The sequence below is a fragment of the Aptenodytes forsteri genome, unplaced genomic scaffold (genome assembly GCF_000699145.1).
Source record: "Aptenodytes forsteri isolate BGI_AS27 unplaced genomic scaffold, ASM69914v1 Scaffold55, whole genome shotgun sequence".
NCBI lineage: Eukaryota > Metazoa > Chordata > Aves > Sphenisciformes > Spheniscidae > Aptenodytes > Aptenodytes forsteri.
In genome coordinates, this window is record NW_008796063.1 from 10,191,132 (window position 1) to 10,207,432 (window position 16,301).

The window sequence follows — 16,301 nt, forward strand, 5'->3', positions numbered from 1 at the left end:
CATTCATCCCATAAATTAAAGAAAAAAACCACCTTTTTTTTTTTTTGTTACTGTACATTGCTGGACCTTCTCAATTGCTCCATTTTTGTTCAAACACCCCATTTCCCTGCTGAAAACCAGCTTTCAGATGGCTGGAAAACTGTTGGCCAGACTTACCACCCTGAGCAATGCCACGTACGTGACTCAGAGGCAAACCTCTGTCAAGGATTGCCATTAGAGCCGGGGTCTCTCCTAATGAATTTGCGTTACATAATGAGCTGATGGCGCCAGGCTTTGCCGGCCGCTCCCGAGGACAGCGGCGACCAGGCAATTACACAGAGGCACGTTCTCCATTAATGGAATGCACCTCATTTACCATTGGTACCAGAAAGCTGGGATTAAACAGGAATGCAAATGTGTTTTTTCTTGCCTCTAACCGCCTTTCTCACATACGCAGTTTGTATGGGGATGGTGCTGCCTGAACATCAGTCCTAGCACGGATAATTAACCTTGCTACAGTAAACCAAAGACAGGGGTTTTTCTGCAGAGAACCACGATCAAGCAGACACACACACAAATTCGGTGTCAGTCCAGCACGCCGACCACCCAGCGGGATCCAGCTCTCCATGCGAGGTGTCACTTGGGCACCCTCACTTGTCCCCCATTGTCCCTCCCAGAGAAGCCAGCTCCTTGTGCCAGTGCTTCCCTCCACCACAATTAGCCCGTCAGCTAAAACAGCAGCACCAGGTCTAGCTGATTATCAGAGCTGAAAATCCCCTTTAGGAGGTGAGAAGAGTTTTGGGGGTGCCCAGCATGCTGGATACACATGGGACTCAAAAATCCCTCTGCAAGGAGTGCCAGGAAAATCCTGGGAATCAGAACCCCGAACTCTTCCAAGAATCTCTCCATGAGGAGGTTCAAGCCCTGCTCTTGGCTGTGCTCGGAGATGTTGTCCATCTAGAAATCAGCAGTGCTCTTGGATGCCAGCAGAGCAGGGAGAGGTACCATTTGGTCCCCACTTTATTTTCCTCCTTTGCTTTTAGTTGTCTAAAGCAAGGATGGAGAGAGATGCTTCTCCCGACTCTGGCAGCATTGGTATCTGCCTGTGAGAGCTGCTGTGAGAGCCAGGCAATGAGGATTGAAATGCTTCAAAACTGAGCCTCAAAAAAATAAAGGAACGCAGCGTCAGCCCTCGCTGGCTTGGGTGCAGCTGCCCACAGTGTGGAAATGGGGACTGTCCCCATCCCACAACACGTCCTGGGGAACAGGGCCACATGCCTGCAGACATCCACAGAGCAAGCCTGGATCAAAGCTCCTGAATCAATCCACTTCACACCATCAGACAAGTAAGTTAGGATCTGAAGCTGAGCAACTTTTGTAGGACAGGCGATGGGGAGCTGAGCGTGGTCCTCGCTGCACAGTGCCTCTAAACCCTCCTGGTTCCAGCCAGAGATTTCAGCTCAGGCATTGCATGGTTTGGGGTAGCACTGCAGCATCTTCCTGCTCTGGGCCACAGGAAAGGCAAAAAAACACCCCCCAAAAACCTAAAAACTTGTTTTTGGGGATTTTTTTCCCCTATGACAGGTAATTCCCTAGAGCAACTTGTTCAGCTCGTGCCCTCTCCCCGAGGGGAAAAAAATCCCCAATGACAGGTAATTCCCTAGTGCAACTTGTTCAGCTCGTGCCCTCTCCCCGCTGTCCCACCGCCCCTGTGCCAGGCACTGACCCCGTCCCCCTGCCCTGGGAGCTCCCACCCCATTTGCAAGGGTTGGAGACAGGCAAAGCGTATTTTCACTTTTCATTCTCCATCAGCTACACGTGTGTAACTGCTCAAAGACCCACAGAGAGCCCAAGCCACCCAGCTCAGCACACAGCCAGCTCAAAGGCACCACGCTGCCCTTTGAAAAAAAACACAGGGCTGCAAACTAATTACCTTGTGGCTAATTATCCCACACTCTGCAACTGAGCCCACCACAAAGAGCTGGGGAGAAATTCCCACATTTCCCAGGCTTTCCTCCCAAAGGAAAAGCGCAGGGCCAGACAGTGAGTCAGTGGAGGGGAGACGGCGAGGAAGAGAAGGCAGCCTGGAGATAGCGAGCACCGACGTGGGAGGCAAAGGTTGCAGCAATGCCGGGCTTTACGTGAAAAACCTAGCAGAGAGAGAGGGATCAGGTTTGGAATTTTGGGGAGATGTTAAAACTGTTTTGGGGGAAAAAAAAAAAAGTCTCCAAACTTGCAGGAGGTATAGGAGAAGGAATTGCAGGTTTGGTAGCCTACTTACATGATATAAATCCCCCGGCTGACATAATAAGGAGCTTTATCTGCCCATCTGAGGCGGTGGCCCAGGAGCCAGCCAGGGTATCAGTGACATTTGTTGCCATGGGAACGCTATTACCAGGAAACGTGGCTCAAGGTGGAGAGGAAACCCCAGAGATTCATTAGCAACAGGTTCCCATGGCAACCGCTCCAAACTCATTAATAATTCTCCCTTCCCTTCCCTCTCACCCCCCCCCCCCCCCGCCAAAAAAAAACCCAAACCCGAACTTCTTTCTGAGCGTGGGTGTGAAAATCCTCCGGGAAGGCTGATCAAAGGGAGGGGAAGATGCACACGCGCGCGAGGAGCGGCACAGCGCTGTCCCCCCCCCCAACCTCCCCATCACCCACCTCCCCATCAATCACCCACCTCCAGAACTTGCCTTTTTAACCCATGATATAAAATAAGAGCAAGCGGTTAGAGCGGACGCACCCCATTTGCAGGGCAGCATCGTGCTAAGGGATATGCTGTGGCCTGAGAGCTGCTGCAAAGGGTAAAAATAAGAAGATCTCTCCATTAAAACTGAGAAGGAGCAAAAAGCAGGCGCGATGTGGCTCCAGTCCGGCCGCTTTCTCCCTCCTGCCCACCCCAATGGGTGCTGCCACGTCCCCCATGTCCCCTCTATTCATCTCCCGCCATCGAGACCCACTTTTCTGCTTGCTAAATTTGTTCGGCCCGGATTCGAGACCGCAATTCTCTTCTTGTCCTAAAAATGCAGCTGGGCTGCAAAAAGTGTTACTACGTGTGAGAGAGGAGCAGAAGGTGGAAAATACGGGCAAAGTCAGAGCAGGAAAAATGAGACCCAAACTCCAGCGCTGCTCCCGCCCGCCCGGCTTTCCCAGGAAACACAACATGCTCCCTCGCTCCTGAAAAATTACCTGTCTGGGCAGGGAATGCCCCAGCTTTGAGTTTTTATAGCACTTCCAGGAAATCTCGCTGTATTACGCACATCCCAGTTCAGGTGTCAGCGAGACAAGTCAGCGTGAGTCTGACTTGGGAGAGGACAGGGAAGGAGATGCAAACGTTAAGAGGGCTTAGAGAAAAATGTAGAAAACCTCGATGTTCTCTGCTGTAACAGCAAATTTACTGCGAATGAGGAAACACCTGTGGCGTAATGCTGCTGGGAGCTGCAAAAGGGAAATAGTAAACGATCTGGACCAGAAAGAGCATCCCCTATGAGCACCTGCAGAATACACGCTATGGGGTCGGGCAGCATAGAAGAACGCCCGTTCCTTTTAATGAACATTTCCTTTTTTCCAGCTGAGTTGAGGTTTCTTTCATTTACATCTGCTGTTCTCTTTTGTGGAGCAACAAAAGTTTAAGGGACAGCAATACTTGATCCCTAAAGCATAAATATTCCTGGGAGAAGGTGTCCCCTTTTATGCCTCAGTGCCTCTTTCAGTCCCTAAAACCCCAGGCAGACTTCAACACACGGAGCTTGTGCTGAACTCACAACCCAGCTGAAAAAGGGGGTTGCAAAGCATTTGCCTCGCTTTGTTTTGCTGACATTCTGCACGTGTTTTCTCAAAATGAGAGCTCTAGCATTTCAAAACCTGTCCCAAATCCATAGTTCAAAACGGAGCTAATATCAAACCTGTTCCTATGGTTTTTCCTGTGGATTCCAATGAGACTGCTCACAGGACAATTGGGTAGTGTTTGTATATGAAGTGTTCCGGAGCACTTCTATAACAATAGCTATTCCTCTCAAATCCAAATAATATTGGATTAACTGTAATAATAGTATAATAACTGAACAAGCCTGGGCGGAGAACGTATGGCTTCTATTTTTTCATGTTTGCTTGCTTTACATAAATAAGATATAATCTCTTATGATAAACCAATACCATTATCAAACAAATCAAACCATCCCCACGGTTTTTATCCTCTGCAGTTACACTAAAAAGTCTCAGGCGATATTAACCAAATACATTTCACATGCAAGTATTAGATCCCAGCCTACTGCTGTCGAACTTCCAGGAAAGGGTTTATTTCCTATACCTCCAGCCTAATCTCTCGGTTGGATGCCAAATAGTAAAACTGACATTTTGGCTGAAAGGGCCTCCTACGTCGGAGAAACTGCCAGATAGTGCAGATTAACACATCTGGGGGATATCTATATATGTACACACACACACACATATATATTGGGGGATATCTGTATATGTACACACACACACATATATATGTATAATATACACACACACCTATATGAGGGTTCTTTTGTTTACATAAATAGCAAAATGTGTTCACTGCTCGTGACTGCTGATGTAAGACAGAAATCTGATAAAATAAAACTTTTATTCAGGTCTACAGTTGCTTCTCTCTACTCGTTAATGTTAGGGCAATGCTTCCAAACTTTTCTTTCCGCAGCCTCTCCTCTGGACAAGGAGACCCCTTTTGGGACTCTCCGTGCTGTAGCAGTGGACGTACATCTAACACAGATCCGTTACAAGGTTTCTAAGTTTCAAATAAAATCCTCTAGCATTTTAAAATTCTATGAACAGCAACAAGCATGAACAAATTAACAATGATATACTCATAATGCAGAAGTACCCCCAAGCCCAAGACAGAACGGGATCCGGTCACGCTAGGTGTTGCACAAACGGACTAGAAAGACAGCCCTTCCCCAAAACAGCTCCTAATCTAACATTACTTGTTATTTCGATTTTAATAAATCTAGCCCCAGATATCATAAAATGTGGCATCGTAACTGTTTTTCCTTGTAGCAATTAAACGACAAAGGCAAGAAGCTACTTCAGAGCCTCTCTTTATTGCAACTGCTTGGGATGCTGTTAAAGTTCATCACAACACAGGGGCTGAAAAGAGAGAGACAGCAGTCAGCAAATTACCAAGCTGCCAACGGGAAAGCCTTCACCTCATTATGTTCTTAAATCTGACTTTCTTTTAATTCTGTCTGAACAGGATGGAGTCTTTTTCCCATCATCTGATGGGTCAAAAATACATATACTTGTTAGAATGCAATTGGGATAGAAGGAGCAAAGGTCAAGAAATATGCTTTCATTATTCACCATAATAAGACTGTGAGACTTGTAGAAGAAAGATATTAATAGTACTCAAGAGGGAGTTGCTTGGCTCGCTGCTGCGGACAGTCCAGCTGTGCTGTACGAAGGCAGGACTGGGGCAAGAGGCACGGGCTGTGGGTACCCAGGGCCACCCAACATCGCGAGGGATGCTCTGCCCCGCGAGGGATGCTCTGCCCCACGAGGGATGCTCTGCAGAGCAAGAAGCCCCTGGTACCCAGCGGCATTGGACTTGCAGCATCCTTGTTAGGAAGCCCCGATCCCTTACAGGGAAACCGTCCAAACATGAAACACCCCACTGATATAAGTCCTGGAGACAAGGGAGACGACTGTCCCTCTCTCTCCTGTCACACATCCAGTGACAGGTGGCAATGACCCCTCAGGCCTCAAGGACACAGAGTTTGCCCTTTAGAAGACAGCAGAGAAAGGTGAAATACTCCTGTCAATCAAGTCTCCACATCTCTCAGCTCCGATGCGCGTGTGCTGTTGAGGCACACAATAAATACCACCTAGGAGAACACGTCCTTCAGGAAAAACTGAGGTGTAGAATTGCAAGATGGTTTTAGAACCGTCTATAGCTTTAACCTAAAGTATTACTCTAATACTGGTGTTTAACTGGCATAACAAGTGGAATTAAAAACAACTTACCCTGGGTAGGATTAGACTAAGGATTTTAAATGCTACTTGTTATGTCCTACTAAATACTGCTGTTGGGTTAACGTAGGACTTTAGAAATTGTGGTATTGCAATGCTGCCGTGGCCTTGAAGAGCTCAGCTTTCCAGGATACCTATGCTGCAATTACCTCCACTTGCACAGACTTCACGTCGTGAAGGACCTGTCCCCTTCCGACGCTCCCTCAAGGGTAGAATTTAAGACACTTTGGCAAACTGATAAAGACACCTTGCACCATTTCTGCCCAAGCTGTGCTTTTTTTCTATAAGATAAAGCCTTCCATTTCAAGGCCATCATTCTGGTACCTATCACTACAGCCAAAATTCACTTTAAATAAGCAGGCTTCTAGAGAAAAGAAAAATCAAGGTATTTTAAGTCTTTGTATAAAACAGTAATTCCTTTCCTCAAGGACAGTATTTTATCTGCTGCATAATGAGATGAAGAAATCCCATCAGACTAAAGCAAGAGTTAAAAGCGCTGCAAAAACTGCTCCAGGTTCCCAAAAATCACTCTGAATCTCTACAGTGTGGCTTCAGGAGATGGTTTCATCTTTCAGCATATAAAAGCCCTGCAGGCCTCTTTCGGTATATAAATGGCCTAAAAACACAGGGAAAGCCACGTCCCTCCTGAGCTCTCGCATATCTGACTTCATTAATGATCTGTACGAGGAAGATTTTCCAGAACACCAAAACAACGGTAAATAAGTGTGCGGAGACAAAGGAAGACGATTCCTTCTCCATGTGCAAAGACTGCTCCAGGGAAGGACGGTTCACCAAACTGTATTATTACCTTTAAGATTGCTTTAAATGCGAAGAAGTCCAAGTATTCCCATTTCTCTTTAAGCGAAGCCATGAATGTATGCCACGGCCTCAGCTCAGAATCTGGCTGGCACGAGGAAGCAAACCCAATGTGGAGATCATTCAGAAGTGGGTTATGGATCTCTTGAAACAATCTTTCCACAAGAACAGCAATAATGACATTATGAGCCAAAAACTCCAGTCGGAGACCCCGAGGTATTTAGCTCGAGCCTCTCTGTACCAAATTTTCAGCAGCCTTGAACTGTAAATCAGTCAACAACTTCTGCAGACATCAAGGTGCTCAATGGCCCTCAATTAAACCAGAGGCCAACAGCCCTGGCTGGCTGAAATCGGCACCTAAAAATCACTCACTCCTATTAAAACTTCTGGCTTTAGCGTTCATCGTTCACTTATAGCTTTCAGAAGCCTTAAGTCTGCAAAACTGGCACAAACCCAGCCTCCTGCAAGGTCACCACCACGTCCTCCCTGCAGCAGCATGTCACGTCTCATCCCGAGTCAGGCGTAAACTCCACAATAAAAACTGTTTCTTCCTTCCTGAAAAATACTGTTTCTTCCTCAGGCTACTACTTTAATACCAATAATGGAGTTACCAGAGTCACCACAGACTTTTAGTGGCTGAGTTTGGCCCGGCGAAGGGAACAGCCACGCAGTAGCTTCCTTCTACTGCAACCCCTGCCGTAATTCAGGCGCAGAGGCGCTCTTCTCGGGATCTGCCTGGGGAATTTGCATGCAGGAGCTAACATCTCCTCCCGTGCGCTGGGACAAAAATCATCAGCTTTCGTGTCCTAAGTTGCACGTTTTGCTCAAGACGTGACTCTGAACCCAAAAGCTGTGCGTGGTTTTTTTCCGCATTGATATATCACTTGGCCTAAAGAAAGAGCGCGCTTCCCCCAACCTTGCCTTGCTTCTGTCCTTGAAACACCTGCATCCGCGTTTCCATTCAATAAACCAGCTTGGCTTTCTCAAAGCAAACAACTATTCAGATCAACGTGCTAAGAAAAATGCAAACTGAGAAACTGTAGATGCAACAGCAATTTAAAAAAAAAAAAACAAAACCCAAACAGAACTGCACAGCTCACAACAGGCTTGGAGATTTAGTGAAGGTCCTGCGGGTTGGCCGACGTCCACTTCTGAAACCACATAACTCCAAGGAAAATCAATGGTGCATTGTGCTGCTCTTGCGGACACATACACCAAAGAGGCTCGTGATGGACTCTAGGCGTGCGGGTTCCCACCAGGTGTGGGGACAGCCTGGGGGAGAGGGACAGGCTGACCCCTGCGGGGACAGGCGAGGAAGGAGACCATCATCAAGCGAGCATCCCGAAGGTGTTGGGATCTGCAGCAGCTCTCTTCTGCCCATGCCACGAGGTTGCTCTGAGCTCTGGTTTAGAAACTCCTTTTTTCTGGTTTCTCCCAATTTTACCTCTTTGTCCTTGTGATGCTAAGACAGCCTGGCCCGAATCTGAGCTCCGTTCTAGTAAGGCAAGGCATAGACAAAACCCCTAAAGCTAAAACTGCCATTGATTTCAGCGTGTCCAAGATTAGGTCCATTAGACCCACAGATATTTTGCAAACTTTTTTCACACACTCTTCAAGATTCCCCGAAGCGTTAAGTGAAAGCTGGAGGATTTATCAGCAGCCCTATCTCCAAGGATGGAGAATAAGGAGAAAAGGGTCAACAGTCCTTGCCTCTCCCGCCCACGGCGTTGCAGCATGCTGCAGTCCGGCTGTATTTCACCCCCTGCATCCCCACGGCACTACCCAGCGTTAGATACAGCTACAAAGTTAGCATTAAAAATAATAGCACGGAGGAGGAGAGCGAGAGTTATAGGGAAGGAGAAAAAGCTATGTTTTCAGCCGAGATTTAAAGCGAGCTGCTGAGTCAATGAGGCAGAGAGGGAGTGGAAGGGAGAGCCACGGTGCAATAGCTACTCTGTCTTCAGCCATGAAAGGGAAAGATGAACAAATTGGCTCAAAATTGACCTCCTTAATTTTACAGCCGGCTGTACATACCTCATCCATCTCGCAGCTCAGCTTGCTCAGCCCGCGCTGCATTCCTGGAGCCCTCCATCCTCCCTGCCCCGCGCAGTCAGACACGTCCCCTCCTTAACACCCGGAGAGACCAAACCACGGAGGGGCAAACACACAAAGAGAGCCGAGACTTGACCCGAGCTCCACGTAGTACCTGCAGAAGCCACTTCGGCTCTTCCCAACCTCGATTTTCCCGACTTTGCAGCAATATACATCCTTCTCTATTAATTTGCTCTCCCAGTGCGCTTATTATTTAAGCTCTGCATTACTTAAGTCTCCAACGTGTTTTGAGACACAGTTTGCAGAAAAGGCACTATGCAAAATAAAATTGTATCTTCTGTTCCAATTTGTTTCAGGGGCTAATTACCAGTTTTATTGGGTTTCTGAGCATGAACGTGCACTGCATGTTATGTACGGCACAGCTGCATACCAGAAAGTGATCCTTTGAGCATGAGAAGTTTCATACTGTGTTTTTAAAACAGTACGGGAAAAGGAAATAATAGATGGTCATTAGGCATTGAATAGGTTCCATTTTTCAACCTGTTTTTTTTTGGTTTTAGCGTCAATATGTGGGTTTTCCCCATAGTCCCTACCAAGCCTGGTATGGTCCTTCAGTACAGCGAAGCTCCACCAGACCCGATCAGCAGACGACTGCTCCTGAGTGCATCACACCGAAACGTTAATCTTCAGGAGAGATGAAGATAAACAAGTTTCAGCAGCACTTTCTTAAAAAGAGGCCTCAGCCTGTTGCAGCCTCCCGGGAGGTGAAGAAACACGAGCAGAAACGGCTGCTGCGGGGGAACCAGCCTTCGGGAAGAGCGAACCTGAGCTCGCCGCAGCGGCTCGCTTTGCTTCGCAGCCATGCACGGGCTGCTGCCACAAGCACGTCAAAATGAGCTAAGCTTAAAGAGGGCATTATTGGGATTATAATGCTTTTGTGGCTCATCTTAAACCAATGCGGAATAATCCCTCTGCGATGAGTCACTACGGATGAATGTGAAGGGCTCTGAATTCATGGGACAGCCGCGTCCCACATCTTGCTGCCCTGATGCCAGCAGGAGCCAAACCCAAACCATGCATGGAAACACGCTCCTAAACCTGGAATTGATTTCAGCACAGCTCTAAGCATCCAAAGTTGTAAAAAGGATAAAGACACAGAGATGTGCCTTTTTCCTTGGCAAAAGTAAGGGGAAGAAAACTTCTAAACTTCTCTTTTGCTGGGGGCGGGGGGGGGAGAGAAAGAGAAATGCACCAAGAGATGTCCATGAAAAGACTCATTTGCAGCACAATGGGACAAAAAGGCCTTTTCTGCATCCAGAAATAATAATTAAATAGTTCCCCTTGGTGAGAAAGGCAGTGACAGGGGTGTGCAAGGAGGGCACGGTGAGGGCACGCACCCAGGGGTGCTCCATGGGAGTGGGCACTGCCAGGACCCCCCTTCGCCAAGCAAACATCTCCCGCCTCATAAAGCCCCCCGGCTCCTGGGTGGCTGCGTGTGATTAACTCGCATCAGGCTGGAGATGATGAAACTCTGCCCGGAGAGAGCGTGTGGCCGCAGGAAAGCCTTCCTGGAGCCGGGCTGATGGCATCTTGGCAAGCGGAGCCCCAGGGAAGAGGCACATCCCGCTGGCAGCCGGCCACCCCATCCCTCCCTCCCATTAACACGCCGGCCCTTTGCTATTCAGAAAGCAAAAGGCCAGAGATTTGTTTTGACAACAGTGTTAGCTTTTCACGGAGGAATAAAAGGAAAAGTATCAGCAAAACAACCTACACATGTAAATTTAATCACAATTTATATCCCCCCCCCGAGCAGAGTGGTGCCAGGGACCAGGGACTCTGCAAGAGACTGAAATGCATGTGGGACCTCGGAGCAGCAAGGATGGCATCACCCCCGGCGAGGGACAGTACCTAAGCCAGGGAACGGGCACGGATAGAAGTGATGGAAGAAATCCCACGCGAGGTGTGGTGATAGCACCAAGCCCCTGCTCCTCCTGCTTTCCATGACCCCTGGCTGCAGGTGCCCCAGCCGCATCCCTCGGGGACAGCCAAAGCACAACCGCAGACGTGGTTTCGGGGGACGGTGCCTCCTCCCCATGCAGCTCTCGCTCCGCAGCCAGGCTGTCCTGCATCTCATCATCCCCTTCGAGGGGCCCATCCCCGTGACAGCTCACACGGTGAAGCCCAGACAAACACCATATTCCCGGGAGGATTTATTGCCGAGTCCACAAGGCTCAGCTCTGCCGCTAATTCCGGTTTAATTCCCCGTGATGGACAAAGCACGAGCTCCTGCCTGCACCCTCCCTGGCTCTTGCCCTTGCCAACCCAAGCACTGCTGAGGAATGGGGATGGAGGATGAATCTGGGATCTGGGGAATCGCAGCCAAACCTGCTGCAGTGGGAAAAGGGACACATACTTCCAGGACCCTCCTAATCTCACCCACTTGTCTACCACCATGACCTTTCAGACCATTTACCCTTTTATACATCCCTCGCATCTCACCCTGCTCGTGTGCCCGGCAGCAAAAGCATCAGCACTGTGGATATTCAGCTCATCACCATCACAGGGACACCCAGAAACGCACCCTGTGAAAATGCCATTACAGCCATAGCACCCCAGAAGGGGAGCACTCGAGGCCCACGGAGGCATGAGCCATCCCTTGCAATGAGGAAAGGCAGTTTGTCCCACTCCAAGCAAGTTTTTTTTAATCCATATCACTACGCTTTATCTTTGGTTCACACTGTGGAAGGCTTTGGGGGAAGAGAGGGGCTGAATGAAAACTGAACTTCTGCAAAACAAGGAGGCTGTGATCATAAAAATCTTATCAGATCCCTGAATTATCACAAGCCAGCCCAGGGGAGCACCCTAAATCATCCACCTTAAGCAAGTCCTGCATCGATGTGCAGGAGAAGAGAAGTGGAGGCTCAGTAAGAATTGCTGTCCCAGCCACGGTGAACACGGGAATCGCACTACGGGATGAGGGCGCATCTCCTCCTCCTCCTCTGTATAAGCCACAGCAACGCAACCAGGGGGCTTACTGCCTTCGTGAGCATAAGCCCTGCCCACCCTGGGACCCAAACATTCAGCCTTGGTCCACACCATGGTGACACCTCACTCTTCTCATCAGCTCTGCTCTTCCCAGGTCCTTGCAGACCGGAGTCAGAAGGTGTAAGGACCATTCCTGAGCAAACCGACACCGTCTGCCGCCTGCAACCCAGGGCACTGCGGTGCAATTACATGGTGTCTAACAACAAGCATTTTCTTCCCTTATAGAGCTTCTAAAATTACCAATTTCATGGTTGATTTTTCTCCCTGTTCGTTTCCGCTCTAACTCTCACGCCCCCCATGCTTCCCCGCTCCCCGGTGAGAGGGTGCATTGCAGCAGGGACCTTCAGGGGTTCGAAGAGCTGCCTGGAGCCTTGTGACGGGACACGTGTCTCTGGTTGTGCGCATCCCAGTGCAGAAGTCATTTCCTTCCAAGTGTAGCAGAGGCATTCCAGTGCCATGCGTGCATGGGGATGGCATCTGCAGAGCCAGCGCAGGATCCCTGTCGGCACCTGAGATCAGTAACTGCAGGCACCGGGGTCTGAAGGCACCTGATGCTGCACTTCACAACCTGCCGTTCACTGCACCATGCCCTGGAAAACACAGCCAGCCCAACACCAAAGTCCAGCCACTTCCAAAATGCTCTTCATGGTCCTTACGGCCAAGATGTTCCTCCAAATCACTGGTCTTACGGGAAAACTCCTTTCCACGCAGGGTGCATTTTAGCTCAAGGGAAAAGGGTGAGTCCTATAAGAAGCTCCTAAGCTGCCATGCAGTTACTGGGTTAAGGTTTACTTAAGGATCTAGGCCTGATCCCCAAGGGCCTGAGAGGTATTTTACACCCCTTTAGCAATGGACTGATGAATGTCCTCGGCTGTATTTCCACTCATATGACAGTCCTTCCATTCTGGTGCCTGCACATAAAAGGCATTGGTGCACATCAGCGATGCTCTGCCCATCCGATCCCCTCACCAGAACTGCAAGGTTTCACCATACCACTGTACGTTTATTTTCTTTTGCTCATCACTTTGCATTGACTTCTTCAAATACCAGACAAGGCCAGTAACAAGCACAGAGACGGAGCACCACAGCCTTATGGCACAGCCTGGTGCTCTACCAGGACCCCAGGATGCCAAACCCGTGTCCTTCACCTTTCGTAGCCTGTCTGCCCTTTGAATGAGATCTGAAAAACTGGAGTCGTGTTAATCTCAACACCAGATACTCATTTTTGGCCAACAAGTATCTATCTGGCTAGCGGGGAACAGGCCTGATCAATCCCGTGCTGATTTTTCACGTCAGGTTAGTTTTTATTTAATGGTATGGCTCTCTGAAGTCATATATCTCTGGCAGCCTCAGCTGAAGGAAGCGTATCCTGATGTTTATAGTAACAAATCTAATAATCAAATACAGTCTGGTAAATGACAAACTGTTTATTTTCCCTCACATGAGGAATTCTTATAAAACTGCTGAAACATTCCATTTAAAAGCCATTTACATGGCGATGTGCTGGGTATTGTCATAAATCAGGGAAAGCAGCCTCATGAATAATTTCAGAGACTAAAAATAATCCCAAACGGGAATCTTCGCTTCACGCTTGAACTAAGGAACATACAAGTATGTTTTTTTTTTTTCTTAATTAAGACAAAAGGAGACCCCGATTGATGGGAATTTTGAGACGCAAGTTGAGCAGCACGTGCCAAGGGGTGGATGGATGCTTTCAGCTCCCCGGCCTGGTGGGATCACAGCAGACTTTGGACTACTTACAATTTCCTTCCTTTGGGGCACCCAAGCGTGGGAGCCCAGCCAAGCCTTTAGGGGACAGACACACACAGGGGAACAGATACAACACCCCGAACTATGTCCGTATTGGTTCCACCAAAGGAATGCAACTGGGTCAGCCCGAAGGTTTATCCACCTCCTGTCCTTGGCAGTACAAATATACAGAGAAAAAGAACATAAAACCAAGGGAAAGTAAAGCGGTAACCTTCCCTGTATTCAGCAACCGGTGGGATCTCTTGATCCAAAGGTCAATAAAATAAAACAAACAGAACGAAACTTCCCGACTTTCCAAAAGAAGTACCAGATTCCTGCTATAAGTTGTTAAATACCATTTTACCCAGCAATGGCACCAGAGACATCCAATCTGTATGAGAACAGAGGTCCTGACCATACTCCAACCCCACCGATGTCCAGCAATATCTCAAGAGGGAGGTCCTGCTTCAAATTATGCTCGTGATGATCAGTAGCTATTCATGTTAAAGCAAGTGCTTCCCATAAAAACTGGTGTAAAAGTAAGATCATGAGATCAGAATAGGGTCCCCATAAGTTTACTTCTAAATCTGGAAGTCCCTTTGGCAGCATGTCTGAAGCCTTCAGCTGGAGGACAACCGAACCCTCAAAACATTTCACTTGAAATAATTCATACGCTTCCAGGAAAAAAAAAGGAAAAAAAAAATGCATTCCTTTCCCACCCTTGCTTTAATTTGAAATATGTCAACAGGGAAAGCCAGCTGAAATCCCACACTTTCCCCAGAAGGGCAGTGAGGAAATCGGTGGACATCCGCCCATGTCAGACTTCAAATCCCATTTTGCTCCCTACACGTCATCTGTGGTTGCAACCTTCCCTGCGAGCTGGAGCACCCCTTTTGCAGCAGAGGTTTGACATCTAGTGGACAGATGGCTCCCGAGAAGCTGTCACTGTGCAGCCAGGGGACATCGGTGCAGAGTCATCCTCCCAGCAGGAGAGGACCCGAGGAGCAGGGGTTCACCAGGCACCCATGGAAAAAACACGCAACAACTAGGGTGTTTCTCCAGCCACGAGGCCAAGCAGCACCAGAACTAGAAAGATCACGCCAGGCTGGTGGGAGAGGTCATCCAGGCTCGGCACTGGCAGGAGATACAGGATCAAGGTAGGCAATGCTCCGTCACCAAGCAAACACAAGAGCCATACATCTCTATTTTTGAAGTGCTGTGAGCAAGCCACTGTCTCCCTGATGCCCAAGAAGCATTGCTAGGAAACTGGGGCACCCAAGGGGCTGCGTAGTCCCATCACACAAGGGATCTGGGTCCAAAAGAGGCAGCTCAGGAGAGTCACCCATTATCAGCACTTCCAAAGGCTGGTGGGAGCTGCTGGGTCTGTCCAGGGAGCTGCAGCATGACCTGGGCCACCAGCTTGTGAACTTCGATAAACAGAAGCACTTACACCCAACCAGAAAGGCAAACCAGCCCCTGCCCACAGCCAGATGACTTTATTAGTTAATTTAGTTAATACTGCTCAGACACAGCATTATCCTCCTGAACTCCCCACAGCCCTCTGCAAACAACATCTTGAAATAAACAGATCAATCATACTTATCAGATAGGCACAGGATATAAACCCAAGCATTAAGGGCCATCCCAGATACCCGGATAAATGAGGAGCTTTCTTCAGGCCTGAGTAAGTGTGATTCATTTCAGAAGAGGCTGAGATCTGCACAGCTGCCTAGAGATTCAGCATGCCCAATTCCCATTAAAATTTATGGGCTGGAGAGGACAAAAACTTCCATGGGAAGGCCAATTTTTGCTCAAACTTTTTTTCCAATTTACAGACTAAAGCAGCTCGGGATGGACACTCGGACGGGCTCTGAATGAGAAACTGAAGCTTTTGGAAGGCTCTCAGCTGTCCAGCCCTCCAGAAAGGGCAGCACATCACAGCGTACCAGAGAAAGCAACACCACGGGATGCAACAGCAGCTCAGAGCCCGATAGATCTTGTTCTTCTTGGCAGCCCTATTAAACGCAACAGGACTGTGTGCCTTTTTAAGGATGCTGGTCCAGGCAGAGAGCATCCAGTGGACGTCTGGTCCCCTCGCTACGGCAGGCAAAATAACAGTTGTTTGGTAATGGATTGCACCAGGAGTCATTTGAAGTTGCAGAAAGCCTGGACAACATCCAACGTGAGATTGAATCAGACGCACTGCCGGGGCCAAACGCATTCCTTGATGCACTAACATCTTTGGGGGAGGACGCGTCTCCCTGTTTCACAGTCTGATGATGGGGAGCCCAGCGTGACCCCAGCCTCTGGCTAGGGCACGTCATGCAAACAAGGAGCAATTGCTCTGGAACGAGACCTCCACGAGATCTGCAGCAGGGAAAAATTCAAGCCTCACTTCTCCAGACTTTTCACCGCTGCCTGCTCCCAAACATACCGCTCTGCCAGCCCGTCACTCCGTTTTGCTGATACCTTATCCTGTTTTGCATGATGTGCTCTTCTGCATCGTGACATTGCCTTTGCCTGCCAAGGACACGCACGGGCGAAGGGAGGACTCGGCGATAAGGGAGTTTCAAAGGGCTCTCGGAAGGAGCTCGGAGGAGGCGAAGCGAGCGCCGCGGGCCAGACAGGGAAGACGCACAGCTGCATGTGCA